The following is a 16,459-nucleotide window of genomic DNA, read 5'->3' on the forward strand; positions in this document are numbered from 1 at the left end:
GTGAGGGTGGTCATTTCCTCAAAGATTGTCCAAAGAGGCCGGGAAACTGCAAAGCCTAAACAAGTCTGGGGAGTCTTGTTTGGGTAATGCAGTTTCTACTCCCCATTATGTTTCCTCTAAAATCTTCATTCCCGTGCTCCTCGATTGGGAGTACGGTAATGCTAAGATTCCGGCCTTTTTGGACTCTGGAGCGGCCGGGAACTTTTTGGATATTAATTTTGCCCATAAGCTGGGTATTCCTTGTACCACTGTAGTTCCCCCAGTCAGGTTACTGGCTATTGATGGGAATCCACTAGGGTGTGGGTTTGTGTCTTCCAGATCTCAGAGCCTAGTCATGTCTATCGAAAGTTCTCATAAGGAACAGTTATTTTTCTATCTAATCAATTGTCCTGACACTCCTGTGATTCTAGGTCTCCCATGGTTACAAAAACACAACCCGCAGATTGACTGGGTCTCCGGTAGAATTCAAGGTTGGGGACCACACTGTGTAGTATCTTGTTTAAAAGGGTCTGTTCTCATTGCTACAACCTTTTTAAAGGGTCTTCCTTCCCCATATACAGCCTTCGCTGACGTATTCTCTAAGAAAGCGGCTGAGTTACTACCTGCACATAGACCCTATGATTGTGCAATTGAATTAATTCCTGGGGCTGTTCCTCCCAAAGGTAGAACCTATCCACTTTCTCTTCCTGAGACTCAAGCAATGGAAGAATACATTAAAGAGAATTTGGAACGAGGGTTCATTAGACCATCCTCTTCCCCTGCGGGGGCAGGTTTCTTCTTTGTAAGCAAGAAGGATGGTGGGCTTAGGCCCTGCATCGATTATAGAAATCTAAATAAGATTACGGTTAAAAATCGCTACCCCCTTCCCTTGATTTCAGAGCTCTTTGATAGGGTTAAGGGTGCTTCGATCTTCACTAAGCTCGATCTCAGGGGTGCATATAATTTAATCCGGATTAAGGAAGGCGATGAGTGGGAAAACAGCCTTTAATACTCGTGATGGGCATTATGAATATTTGGTAATGCCTTTTGGGTTATGTAACGCTTCTGCTGTCTTCCAAGAATTTGTTAACGATATTTTTCGTGACCTTCTTGGACGCTATGTTGTAGTATACCTAGATGATATTCTGATCTATTCTTCTAATTTGGAGGATCATCGTTGTCAGGTTCAGGAAGTACTACTGAGACTTAGACAGCATCGATTATATGCCAAAGTTTGAAAAATGTATTTTTGAGGTTCCTTCTGTTCATTTTCTGGGGTACATCATTTCTCAACAAGGTTTAGAAATGGAACCAACCAAGGTAGAGGGTATTTTGAAGTGGGCTCAACCTCTCTCCTTACGTGCCATTCAAATATTTCTAGGTTTTGCCAATTATTATAGACAATTCATTAAGGGGTTTTCTTCCCTGGTGGCCCCAATCACGGCCCTTACAAAGAAGGGGGTTGATCCCAGTATTTGGCCCACAGACGCAATTGAAGCTTTTAAGCTTCTTAAAGAAGCTTTTGTCTCTGCTCCAGTTCTGCGTCACCCAGATTCCACCTTACCATTCCTCGTTGAAGTTGACGCTTCTGAGGTGGGGGCTGGGGCGGTATTGTCACAACGTCACCCTGTTACTTGTAAGGTTCATCCTTGTGCCTACTTTTCAAGGAAATTCTCCCCTACGGAGGCTAATTATGACATTGGTAACAGGGAACTGTTGGCAGTTAAATGGGCCTTTGAGGAATGGAGACATCTGCTAGAAGGTGCCAAACATCCTGTTACCGTATTCACTGATCATAAAAATTTACTGTATATTGAATCTGCTAAACGTTTGAACCCTAGGCAGGCAAGATGGGCTTTGTTCTTTACCCGTTTCAATTTTATCCTAACATATAGACCTGGGTCCAAGAATTTAAAAGCCGATGCCCTGTCCAGGAGTTTTGTCTCATGTCATAAAGAAAACCTTGAACCTGACACTATTCTTCCTAAGGAAGTGATTGTGGCTGCCCTGAGTCCTGACCTTTTGGCCTCGCTCTCTGAAGCTCAAATTAACTTGCCTAGAAACGTACCATCTGGCAGGTTTTTTGTTCCAGAAAATTTACGCGAGGCTGTTTTGTCTGAAACTCATGACTCTAGGGTAGCAGGGCATCCTGGCCAAAGTAAGACTTGTTCACTATTATCTCGTTCCCTTTGGTGGCCTACTATGAGACAAGATGTTGGCAAGTATATTAACTCTTGTGCAGTTTGCCAACGCTCCAAACCATCTAGGTCTCTGCCTCAGGGGTTATTACAACCACTTCCTGTTCCCGAGAGGCCGTGGACTCATATTTCTATGGACTTTATTGTTGAATTGCCGTCCTCTAATGGTAATACTGTTATTTGGGTGGTAGTAGATCGCTTTAGCAAGATGTGTCATTTCATTCCCCTTCCCGCCCTCCCCTCTGCCAAAACTTTGGCTGGTCTTTTCATTACTAATATATTTAAATACCATGGAGCTCCATTGAATATTGTTTCTGATAGGGGGGTTCAGTTTCTGGAGGGCATTCTGCTCTCTTTTGGGTACTGATTTGTCCTTTTCTTCGGCCTACCATCCTCAAACTAATGGTCAGACTGAAAGAACTAACCAATCTCTGGAACAGTATTTGAGGCGTTATGTGTCCAATAATCAGTCTCAGTGGACAGAGTTTCTTCCGTGGGCTGAGTTTGCCTTTAATAATGCCACTCATGCTTCCACCGGGGAGTCTCCTTTTTATATTGTTTATGGTTTCCATCCAAGAGGTTTTTCATTTTCGGAACATTTTTCTGCTATTCCTGCGGCTAATTCTATGGTGGAGCATTTTTCAAAAATTTGGCAGAGAATTCAAAATTCTCTGTCCTCTGCAGTGAGCACCCAAAAAAGAGCTGCTGATAGGCATCGGAAGGAGTCACCAGAATATCAGGTTGGTGATAAGGTGTGGTTATCTTCAAAAAATATTTCACTTAAGGTTCCCTCTGCTAAATTGGGTCCCAAATTTATTGGTCCTTTTGTCATTTCTGAGATCATTAACCCTTCCACTGTTCGCCTAGTACTTCCCCCTGAACTTAAAATTTCAAATACTTTTCATGTCTCTCTTTTAAAGCCTGCCAGGGTGGTTCGTCAGCATTCTCCTCCTCCTCCAGTTTTGGTAGATGGTCAATCTGATTATGAAATACAGAAGATTATTGATTCACGCTTATCCAGGAGGGGGTTACAGTTCCTTATTCACTGGAAGGGATATGGTCCTGAAGAAAGATCATGGGTTTCTGCCACTAATGTTAAGGCTGACCGCCTTATCAGACAATTTTATGCTAAATACCCTGAGAAACCAAAAGGTCCAGTGGCCTCCTCTAGAGGGGGGGGTAATGTAAAGGTACCTGTGCGGCGGGGACGCCCGCCTCTCCTTGCGCGCCGATGCACGCGTCCGGCTCTTCTGGCGAGCGGCGGTGCTCGTGCTCCGAAATTCAAATATTTAAAGGCGCCTGCGCATATTTTCGTCGCCCAACTTCGGTTTTGCCTCCTGATTACTGTTTCTGCTATTCTGACTACTGTTTTGACCCCTTTGCCTGACCTTGACCTTGCCTGATTGCTGCCTGAACTGACCCTTTGCCTGTTTTTGACTACGTGTTCCGGATTTCGATATTGTACCTCGCTGCCTGTTCGGTTTTGACCTCGGCCTGCTCCACTTCGTCTCAGCTTCCTAAAACTTTACGTTAAACGCAAGGTTCCCTTGCCTGCCCAGAACATTCGCCCTGATCCTCTCACAACAAGTCCTGGCGGCACCCGAGTAGCGGAGGGCTCCACCCGAAGCGAAAGGTGGTTGTTATAGGCAGAAGAGTGAGCTTTGACCGGGATCTTAGCTTTTATTCTGGGTTTGGGATACCGAGCGTGACAATTCCCTTTTCTCTGTAATAATAAAACAGTACCTGTACTTGATCCCAACTAAGATATAATTACCCCTTATTGGGGCAGAACAGCCCTATTGGGTTTATTTAATGGTTAAATGATTCCCTTTTCTCTGTAATAATAAAACAGTACCTGTACTTGATCCCAACTAAGATATAATTACCCCTTATTGGGGCAGAACAGCCCTATTGGGTTTATTTAATGGTTAAATGATTCCCTTTTCTCTGTAATAATAAAACAGTACCTGTACTTGATCCCAACTAAGATATAATTACCCCTTATTGGGGGCAGAACAGCCCTATTGGGTTTATTTCATGGTTAAATGATTCCCTTTTCTCTGTAATAATAAAACAGTACCTGTACTTGATCCCAACTAAGATATAATTACCCCTTATTGGGGGCAGAACAGCCCTATTGGGTTTATTTCATGGTTAAATGATTCCCTTTTCTCTGTAATAATAAAACAGTACCTGTACTTGATCCCAACTAAGATATAATTACCCCTTATTGGGGCAGAACAGCCCTATTGGGTTTATTTCATGGTTAAATGATTCCCTTTTCTCTGTAATAATAAAACAGTACCTGCACTTGATCCCAACTAAGATATAATTACCCCTTATTGGGGCAGAACAGTCCTATTGGGTTTATTTAATGTTTAAATGATTCCCTTTTCTCTGTAATAATAAAACAGTACCTGTACTTGATCCCAACTAAGATATAATTACCCCTTATTGGGGGCAGAACAGCCCTATTGGGTTTAGTATGAAGATCCAAATTACAGTAAGACCCCCTTCTATTGGGTACAGGAGCCTGACTCCCATGTAATGACTCATATACAGTATGGGAGGGGTCAGTCACCAAAGGGGAGGGGTTGCTGTAATGACATCATGTCATTGAAGATGTACCTGCCACCTGTTCAGATAGGCAGTTACATATATATGAACGAGTGGAAATGAAACGGTTAAACATATTTTCAAAGTCATGAAAATGTACATTCTGAAGTAGGTACAATAATTCCCCTGGCCTCTAGGGGGGGTTAATATTAGAATATATTTTACTGCCGGCTGCTCAGTCCACAAGGAGATTTACTTATAACTTATACCGTAGATGTGATTTCTGTGAATAATCTGTGCTGGGGGATAAATAGCCCCTGCTCTGAGCTGGTTACAGAATAGAAGCCTCTCTAACAGCTTCCCCAGCTCTGTAGCACGACATTTCTCTAACAGGAGCATGTTAATACTGGTTATATTTCTTCTCATTATCCCAGTAACGTCTGATGTTAATCTGAAACCCAGAGCTCCATGTTCTATAAGGAAAGTTTCTTATCCAACCATCTTTAAAGCCGGGGACCTGGTTATTGGTTCCTTTGTCCAGTTGTGTTCCTTTTATTTTAACAGTTTTTATAAATCACATTATCCAGAAACAATTAAATGTTATGGGTAAGTGCATTCTTCTTTATTCATAGAATTTCATATAAGGGGTGTAACAAGGTCCAATGGTGCTGAAGTGATGCAGTCGGAACTCAGGGGAGTAGGGTTGGAAGTTTTGGTGCAGCTGCTAAAGGGAACAGAGCAGCCCAGCAATTCATTCTGTATAAATAACATTCGGGTCATTTGGTTATATACATTTATATATTGTTTTGTATATTTAATAGTAATGTTTCTCCTATTACTTTTAACTGTGTAGTTTATATTAAATCAACTTTCTACAGAGCATCTCTCACCTATCTGCGGCACTATGTGGCCTTCATATATGCAGTTGAGGAGATAAATAAGAACTCTCAGATTTTACCCAACATTACCCTGGGCTACCAGATAGTTGACTCCTGTGGATGTGACTTTAAGGCCATCAGTGGGGTATTGGACACAATGTCTGGAGCAGAACAAACAATTGTGAATTATGACTGTCGGAGGAACAGTAAGCTGGTGGGGTATTTGGGAGACTTCTCTTCTGGTACAACATACGCTATGGCCCAGTTCCTAGCAGTGTTTAGATACCCCCAGGCATGTATTCACTTATCTGTGATGGGAGGCTGGATGAATTACTTGCACGCTGTCCATTTAGATAACAATTCTATCCAATGCAAAGGAAAATGTGGATAGAAATAGAGAAAATGTGAAAAGCAAGCAAAAAACAAGGTGTTTGTAACAAGATATCTGCTGGACTCTAGGAATGTTTCTTTATTTAGAAAAAAATAAACCTAAAGATAACAAACTTCACATCAGACAATCAACATAACACGAGAGTTCAGATGAGGCCGCCCATTAAAAGGTTATAAACCTTCACCAAAACCCACCCATTCCCTCCCGACAGAAGAAAGCCATCTCTCAAAGTCCATTCCTCTGTCCACGATGGCTTCCTTTCCCACCCCCTCCCACAAAAAAACCCAAGCAAAGAAACACACTTGATCCAAGTCCATAAATGTCCGCTTGATTTAACCCACAACCACTCCCCCACCCTAACCCTGTCCCCCACAAGTCATGATGTTTGGAAATAACATTCTCTATTCGAGTGATCTGCAAAGGAAAGATACAGAGCAGAATCACGCTCTCATAGAAACAAAAGGAAAAATAAGCAGATAAAGAGAAACAAATACAAAACTTAGGTGAAGACTTGCTGCACATTAGAAATAGAAACCGCTCCATAGTGATGGGTTGTAGCGCTGCCTCTCCAAGAACTGGACAAACCGCAGTTCAGCCAGGATGGAGTTTACTATATCACTATCTCTCACATCTGCCCCAGTTGTGCGCCGGCAGCGCCCATGCCACAGGGGGTATTTGTAAATCATAATCCTGCTGGGCTATAGGAGGCAAGGAATGGCAGTTATAACGGAAGGGAACGGATAAGGAAGAATAAAGAATGGAAGAGAAAACGTTGCCATGGGACAGAACCCATAAACTGATAAGATACGGAAGGGGGAGTGCAGAACAGACAAATAAAAGGTGTAAAGGGTAGAGAATAGGAAGAGTAAATAAAGGGAAAGATGGATATGGGGAGCACATAACCGAAAGGGCAAGGTAAGAATGAAAGGGGAGAGCTGGTCATAAATGAATAAGAGGTGAGAAATAAGAAGCAGTAGAGAAAGTACAATGAGATGGGGAAGAAACCAGAATACAAGACCTGGGCCATTCAGTAAAGAGTGTAGGCAAAACTGGGTCAATGAAATATAAGGCCAACATTGTTTTTGTATCTTTTAAGATCAGTTACGGCGCCATGGATCCAGTATTTAATGACAGAACCCAGTTCCCATCATTCTACAGAACTATCCCCAATGAGGAGGCAGAAATGGATGGGATTGTGCAGATACTGAAGCACTTTGGCTGGAAATGGGTCGGACTCATTGTTTCAGATGATGATACTGGGTACAGAGCCCGGGAAAGGATAAGTACAGAACTGGCCCGTATGGGGGGGTGTTTGGCTTTCTCGTTGGTAATTGAATATGGTGCAGCTATTCCATACCTCAAAAGAAAAATAATGTTTGAGACAATTGAGAAAACCACCGTTAATGTGATTATTATGTTTGTTACCGCAAAGTACATTTCTGCCTCTTTAGTTATCCTTAGGTATTGCACAATCCCACAGAGAATTTGCATCACTTCTTCCCTTTTTACTGATTTTATCACTTCTCCCTATAACGTGAAACTTACTGTCTTCTTCAACGCAGCTCTTTCCTTGTTAATCCGAGAGGGAGAAATTCCAGATTTTCATTATTTTTTAAACTGTTTTTCTCTTTCCAACTATCCCCAAAGTGAATTTATGGAATATATATGGCAAAGTGTATTTCATTGTACATTTCCATATCTCCCATGGACAGACAATAAACCCACATATTACAGGATCTGCACAGGGAATGAGTCTATGGGAGGTTTCTCCCAGACTGGGGATTACAGAGTGACTTATAGAGTTTACACAGCAGTCTATGCCCTGGCTCGTGCCCTGCACAATCTCTACTCTGCCCAGGCGCCAACTAATCACTGGGACAAACTGGAATATATGAGAGGGAACCTAAAGCCCTGGCAGGTAGGTTCATTCCTCTCACACTGAGTGACGGGAATTAATATTTATATGAAATAACTGTGTGCATCCTCTAGGGATGAGGACTAATTGAACAAGTTCATGCAATGAGATATCTCAGGCCTTGCCCCAACTCCACCCAGTGATGCCCAGTTATATACAGTCCTAATCTGTCCTAAACTCAACCCACTTCTGGTTTGCTCTTTAGGGATCTGAAGTTCCAAACTGTCCTGCCTAGATCAGGGCAGAAGAGCAGAATTCGGCAATATTTCTTGAAATTGTCAAATGTATGAAAATGACTGGGCTGGCAGTAACTGAGGCTGGTGTTTTAGTGGTTGGATTATATTTTGAAGAAGTAGGGTTCTACTTGCAGTTAATACAGGAGAAAAGCCATGTTCTCAGATTGACATATGGCTTTGATCCCCTTATATATAGCCCCCCAACCCTCATCAATGTATCTAATGCATTAACAATGTGTGCAAATAATCTGTAATGTGTCTGTTTCTATGCAGATAAATACATTTGTACGGAATGTGACGTTTGTAACTCCTTCCGGTGACACCATATTCTTCAATGACAAAGGGGATCCCCCGGCGCAGTTTGATGTTATGACGTTTTTATTGTTACCAAATAAAACCTTCGCAAGGCAAAAAGTTGGAAGTTTCCATGTATTGAGTGACGGCACCAAACTCCTTCATATAAATAGCAGCGCTGATCTGTGGGGCCCTTACTATAAAGAGGTAATAATAGGAACAGCACCATTTGCTTCCAAAGCTATTTCCCAGCATGCACTGTGTGTGGGTTTCAGTGTATGTGTGTGTGAGACAAGGGCAAGTTATATATTTACCCCAAACATACTGGGCACATCTCAATACTTCATACATCTTTTTACCCTACAAATACAGATGCCACAATCTCTGTGCAATGAACCCTGTGCCCCAGGATACAGGAAAGCTAAAATAGAAGGGAAGCCATCTTGTTGCTATAACTGTGCCAAGTGTGCCGATGGGGAAATGTCCAATACAACAGGTAAGTGGCACTCACAGGCACCTAAAGGGAAGAGATAGGACTGATGGGTCCCTTTAATGTTATACTTGTGCCTTTAATATGTTCTAGGATTTCAGAGGCAAGTGGTAGAAGAGAGACACATCAATAATTATAGTGAGTATACAAGCCTGTTTGAAAGAAGAGAGGGGCAAGTTCCAAAGACCAGTAAAGAGTTGAAGCTCAGCAGCACCATGTTTAAATAAAAAGGAAGGCTTAGGGGCAAGAGGGCAGTTGAGAGTGGAGATGACAAGAGAATTTGGGGAGAATTTGGAGGCTGTTACAGAATAGAAAGAATCAAGACAGGCAGAGGTGGGATTGGGAAGGAGGAGATAGTTTGGGTCAGTAGGGGTGGGAATCTGAAGGCAGATGGACTCTACTTTGTTATTGACAAAATCAGGAAAGTCCAGAGGAGAGTGTATGAGTCTAGTGATTCTGTTGATGGGGGATGTAGAATGATGTTGAATGTAGAAAACAGGCGTTGAGGGTTAGATTTGTCATTGTTTATGAGAGTACTGTAACCTCTATTTGGCTGTGAAAACAGGCAACACCAGCTAGATTGGCTTTAGAGCATGGGGTACATAGGACTCTACACACCAGATGGGCTTTCACTATGTGGAAATATCCTTTGGGTGTAGTGAAACTACAACTCACTTAGGCTATGTGCAAAGTAATATAAAGAATGGACACCAGTAGGCTTTAGAGCATGGGGTACATAGGACTCTACACAACAGGTGGTCATTCGCTATATGGAAATATCCTTGGGGTGCAACTACAACTCACTTAGGCTGTGTGCAAAGTAATATAAAGAATGGACGCCAGAAGGTTCTTTGTGGTAGAAACATAAACCAACTTGTTTATTGTCCCAGTCAATTAGTGCACAGGGTTATAGCAATACTCAAGACAAGAACTGAGGATAGAAAGAGAAGATTGTCCACCGGTTTATCCCACCTCTAATGAGTCTGGGCAGGGTAAAGACAACCAGCCAGCACAGCACCACTATGGAGAGTAGTCTGGACAGATACCTCAGGTCCTCAGAAAGCGTACCTTAGCTGTTGGCAAGGATCCCAAACAGCCGACTTTGGATCAGAGATAGGAACTAACCTGATGCCTGCGTCTTAACTCTGTCCTGCTCTAAGGCAACAGTGCCTGTAGGGAAGGGTACTTCCAGATAATCTCTCCTGGTTGGAGCCAGAACCTGCTCTTTCTAGTACCTGCTCTTAATAGTATACTAAATATGTTTTTCCTTGAGGCGATATTTCACAATTTAAAAATGGAGAGAGAGAAATAACAGGCCAGAAGAATGAACCAATTATATGGAGAGTAAAGTACACAAATTATGCAGGGAAATGACAAATGGGAAGGGGTAACAGAGAAGAGTAGAAAAGAGAATTGCTAAAAAGGGAGGGTCAAACAGAGGGAGGGCGGTGTCATATGAAAGAAACGCCCCCTTTTCTGGTTGGCTCTTCAGTTTTGATGTCCAACGATATACGACCCTCCATCTAAAGAAGTTTCACATTGGATGACGTCTTCTGTTTATTAAAAAAGAAACCAATCACTGTCAGTGCTCCTTTGTCCATCAGCCCAAACTCACTCACACACATTTCTTGAATGAGAAAAACAATTTTTCCCTTAGTCGGTCAGTCTTCATTTAATGCTTTTCAACTACATTCAGCATTGCAATAAATTGTTATCCTCTGTATTATGATCAGTCGGTAGTCACCGCAGCCAAAGAGCAAATTGTGGCAACAGTTTGTCTTTATAATGTATATATTTTGTTTAATATTTCAGATGCTCTCGACTGCTTCAGATGCTCTGAATATGAGAAGTCTAATAAGCAGAGAACTGGCTGTGTCCCTAAAGAGATAAACTACCTCTCCTATACAGATACCCTGGGGGCCAGTTTAACTTCTATTGCTTTGGTTCTCTTCATCGCAGCTTCTGTAGTTTTGGGAATCTTTGTGAGATATTGGGAGACTCCTATTGTGAGAGCCAATAACCAACATCTCAGCTTCCTCCTCCTCATCTCTCTCATGTTGTGTTTCCTCTGCACTTTATTATTCATTGGGCGCCCAACTCAGATATGTTGTCTCCTCCGACAAGTAACATTTGGGATTGTATTTACTATTTCTGTTTCTTCTGTGTTGGCTAAAACTCTCACAGTTATTATTGCCTTCAATGCCACAAAGCCTGGGAGCAAGCTGAAGAAGTATGTAGGAACCCAACTGGCCACCATATTAGTCATTGTATGTTGTTTGGGTGAGATGATGATCTCGGCTGTGTGGATGGCCTCCAACCCCCCATTTCTGGATGCTGATACATTGACTGATATTAACACTGTATTTTTAATGTGCAATGAAGGATCTGTATTGTTTTTCTTCAGTGTAATTGGTTACATGACTGCTCTGGCTCTGTTCAGTTTCATTGCTGCATTTCTAGCCAAGGATTTCCCTGACCGATTTAATGAGGCTAAAAACATCACTTTCAGTATGTTGGGGTTCTGTAGCGTGTGGGGGGCATTTGTCCCTGCATACCTGAGCAGTAAGGGCAGTAGAATGGTGGCAGTTGAGCTATTTGCCATCTTATCCTCCAGTGCTGGGTTATTGGCCTGTATATTTGTTCCTAAATGTTACATTATATTTTTTAAGCCTGGACTAAATAAAAGAAAAATGTAGAATCATCTCTTCTCCTACACTATGTAAATGTATTAATTCTTTGCTAGAACATTTTAAGTTAAAAAACGTTTTTTGCATTTCCGAATATGTTGTGTATATTAAAGTTTTAAAGAATTAGAAGTGTCAGTGACACTACACATGCTCAGTGGGCTCCAGACAGCTGTTGAGAAGCTAAGCTTAGGGGTTATCACAAATTATCAAGGAAAAAAATGATGCTGACCTGTTATAGAAGCTGAACTGCTGCTAATTGTACTATTTCCAGAGCTGCCATGTATTAATAATCTGAATTAACTACTAATTATCTTTATATTGTGACATTTATATTCCATATAAACAGTATATTGTGACATTTAGATTTTATATAAACAGTATATTGAGAGTCGAACCCCTAAGCTCAGGTAAGCAGCATAGAATATGTGCAGCGAATCAGCCAAAAAGAAGATGGGGGGCTACTGGGGCATTTTTGAAGGCACAGATCTTCCCTGCTATAGGGCTATGGTTGGCTTGGAACAGAAACCCAAAATATAATTTTTATGTTCTTCCCTACTTCTTTAGTTAAACTTTAGTTTATTATAATTGGTGTGATTGGTGTTGCTGAAAACATGGCTGAAGAAGTCACATGACTGGGCAGTAATTATAGGAGGCTTTACCTTGTTTCAGAGGGGCAGAGTCAACAGAAAAGAAGGAGGAGTTTGTCTGTTCGTTAAGCAGGAATTAAAAGCAAATATAAAGGAGGAAGTGATGGGGTAAATTAAGTTGAAGTCTTATGGGTTGAGCTTTTCACAAATTTATGGCAGGGTAAGTGTGCCATACACCCCCTAATGTAAGCCTTTTCTATTTGTGCCTTTTGGAAATAGAAAAGGCTGCTAGTTTGGGCCAAGTAATAATAATGGGGGGTTTCAATTACCCAGATATTGACTGGAGCCATAGTACTGCCAGAACAGTAAATGGGAAAGTTTATAAACTGCTGCATGACATGTTTGTTATAGGCTGTTGAGGAGCCAACCAAGAACCCTGCTGTACTAGATCTAGTGATCTTGAATGGCCCAGAATGTATTGCAAATGTGCAAGTGGTTATAATCAGGGTAATAGTGACCATAACATTATATAATTTAACATTTAGTGCAAAAAAAGGGGCAACAAAGACCCTTCATTTCAGAAAAGCAAAATGTAGCTCCTTAAGGGCAGCGCTTCAGGGCATAGATTGGGGCATTAGGTTTCCCGCTAAAAACACCGAGCGGAAATGGTGGTTGTTCAAAATGATATTCAATCATTACTGTTGTAAACTTATTCTATTAAGAAGGAAATGTAGAAGCATTAAGAACCACCCTATGTGGCTTAATTCAGAAGTTAATAGGGACAAAAGGAAATCATTTAAGCAATAGAAATCAGATGGATCAGAAACTGCATTTAATGAATATAAATATAACAAGTGTGTAAAACAGCAATCCGGAAGGCAAAGATACAAAACGAGGAGCACATTGCACCAGGTGCTAAGACTAACCCCAAAAAAGTTTTTTTTAATCTACTCACCCCTACTCATAGGGATGGAGTGTTAATTTATCAGTTTAAATTCTTTTGATTAGATTTATTTGCCCTTTTTTCTACCTGTGCTTTTTACTTCACTGTTTTTGACGTATTTACATTGGACAATTTAAATAATTTCCTGAAATGTAAATGGCTCCAATAAAAAGATCCTGAATTTTAAATGAAGTCAAGCAAAATAAAGCTGACATTGCTCTAATTCAAGAGACCTACCTGGATAATATAGAAAATAAGAATCTACAACCTTCTTGGGTGGGAGAGGTATGTTATTCAAAGTCAGTAAAAATAGGAGGTGTAGCAATTGTGTTACTAAACTAAAATATGAAGTACTTTCATCCAGTAAAGAAAAAAATGGAAGATTTATACATATACAATTACAGGTATCAGACCCCCTTATCCGGAAACCCATTATCCAGAAATTTCCGAATTATGGAAATGTCATCTCCCATAGACTCCATTTTAATCAAATAATTCTAATTTTTAAAAATGATTTCCTTTTTCTCTGTAATAATAAAACAGTACCTGTACTTGATCCCAACTAAGATATAATTACCCCTTATTGGGGCAGAACAGCCCTATTGGGTTTATTTCATGGTTAAATGATTCCCTTTTCTCTGTAATAATAAAACAGTACCTGTACTTGATCCCAACTAAGATATAATTACCCCTTATTGGGGGCAGAACAGCCCTATTGGGTTTATTTAATGGTTAAATGATTCCCTTTTCTCTGTAATAATAAAACAGTACCTGTACTTGATCCCAACTAAGATATAATTACCCCTTATTGGGGCAGAACAGCCCTATTGGGTTTATTTAATGGTTAAATGATTCCCTTTTCTCTGTAATAATAAAACAGTACCTGTACTTGATCCCAACTAAGATATAATTACCCCTTATTGGGGCAGAACAGCCCTATTGGGTTTATTTCATGGTTAAATGATTCCCTTTTCTCTGTAATAATAAAACAGTACCTGTACTTGATCCCAACTAAGATATAATTACCCCTTATTGGGGGCAGAACAGCCCTATTGGGTTTATTTAATGGTTAAATGATTCCCTTTTCTCTGTAATAATAAAACAGTACCTGTACTTGATCCCAACTAAGATATAATTACCCCTTATTGGGGGCAGAACAGCCCTATTGGGTTTATTTAATGGTTAAATGATTCCCTTTTCTCTGTAATAATAAAACAGTACCTGTACTTGATCCCAACTAAGATATAATTACCCCTTATTGGGGCAGAACAGCCCTATTGGGTTTATTTAATGGTTAAATGATTCCCTTTTCTCTGTAATAATAAAACAGTACCTGTACTTGATCCCAACTAAGATATAATTACCCCTTATTGGGGCAGAACAGCCCTATTGGGTTTATTTCATGGTTAAATGATTCCTGTAAAGGTACCTGTGCGGCGGGGACGCCCGCCTCTCCTTGCGCGCCGATGCGCGCGTCCGGCTCTTCTGGCGAGCGGCGGTGCTCGCGCTCCCTCTTGAGCCGGCGCGACGTATGACATCAGCGCGCAAGGCGCGAAATTCAAATATTTAAAGGCGCCTGCGCATATTTTCGTCGCCCAACTTCGGTTTTGCCTCCTGATTACTGTTCTGCTATTCTGATTCTGACTACTGTTTTGACCCCTTTGCCTGACCTTGACCTTGCCTGATTGCTGCCTGAACTGACCCTTTGCCTGTTTTTGACTACGTGTTCCGGATTTCGATATTGTACCTCGCTGCCTGTTCGGTTTTGACCTCGGCCTGCTCCACTTCGTCTCAGCTTCCTAAAACTTTACGTTAAACGCAAGGTTCCCTTGCCTGCCCAGAACATTCGCCCTGATCCTCTCACAACAAGTCCTGGCGGCACCCGAGTAGCGGAGGGCTCCACCCGAAGCGAAAGGTGGTTGTTATAGGCAGAAGAGTGAGCTTTGACCGGGATCTTAGCTTTTGTTCTGGGTTTGGGATACCGAGCGTGACAGTAAGTTGGGCCTGAAAGGAAAATGGATGCTGAAGGGGCCTCAGCTTCGTCCGCTTCTCCAGAGATCATGCTTAAAAACCTCCTCCAGCGTCTCAGGGAGCAAGAGACCAAACAAGACCAAATTGTCCAATGCCTCCAGGGCTTGGCCGTTAGGTTGGATTCTCTCCAAAAGCAACCTGCAGCTGATGATCCAGCTCCTACCCCGCTCTCTTTGGGAATTTCCCTTGTAGAGCCTAAGATACCTTTCCCTGAGAAGTTCTCTGGGGATCGGAGTAAATTTTTTGCTTTCAAGGAAGCATGTAAACTCTATCTTAGTTTTTTGCCTCGCTCTTTTCCTACTGAAACAGCGAAGGTTAATTTTGTGATCACGTTACTGTTGGGTGATCCTCAGGTTTGGGCCTTCACTCTGTCCTCATCTGACCCTGCCCGATACTCTCTAGAAGCCTTTTTTAAAGCCATGGCTATTATCTATGACGACCCTGATCGGGCAGCCTCTGCTGACTCTACCATCCGTACCCTCAAGCAAGGCAGGAGGCTTGTTGAGGGGAGTATTGTACAGAGTTCCGCCGCTGGGCGGTGGAGACAGGGTGGAATGATTCAGCCCTTCGTAGTCAGTTCCGAACTGGTCTGTCTGATGCCATTAAAGACAGTCTCATTAATTATCCTGCTCCTTCATCCATTGATGCATTAATGTCCCTCTCCATTCAAATAGATAGGAGACTTAGGGAGAGGCATCAAGAAAGAATGGCCTCTTCCTTAAACCCCTCTTCTTCCCTGGTACCTGAACCTATACGTAACATTGCTACTCCTATGCCAGTAGAGGAGCCTATGCAATTGGGTTCTACTCGTTTATCTTCAGAGGAAAGAAACCGCAGACGCACTAATGGGTTATGCATGTACTGTGGTGAGGGTGGTCATTTCCTCAAAGATTGTCCAAAGAGGCCGGGAAACTGCAAAGCCTAAACAAGTCTGGGGAGTCTTGTTTGGGTAATGCAGTTTCTACTCCCCATTATGTTTCCTCTAAAATCTTCATTCCCGTGCTCCTCGATTGGGAGTACGGTAATGCTAAGATTCCGGCCTTTTTGGACTCTGGAGCGGCCGGGAACTTTTTGGATATTAATTTTGCCCATAAGCTGGGTATTCCTTGTACCACTGTAGTTCCCCCAGTCAGGTTACTGGCTATTGATGGGAATCCACTAGGGTGTGGGTTTGTGTCTTCCAGATCTCAGAATTCCGGTAGAATTCAAGGTTGGGGACCACACTGTGTAGTATCTTGTTTAAAAGGGTCTGTTCTCATTGCTACAACCTTTTT

The sequence above is a fragment of the Xenopus tropicalis genome, chromosome 5, assembly GCF_000004195.4.
Source record: "Xenopus tropicalis strain Nigerian chromosome 5, UCB_Xtro_10.0, whole genome shotgun sequence".
Classification (NCBI taxonomy): Eukaryota; Metazoa; Chordata; class Amphibia; order Anura; family Pipidae; genus Xenopus; species Xenopus tropicalis.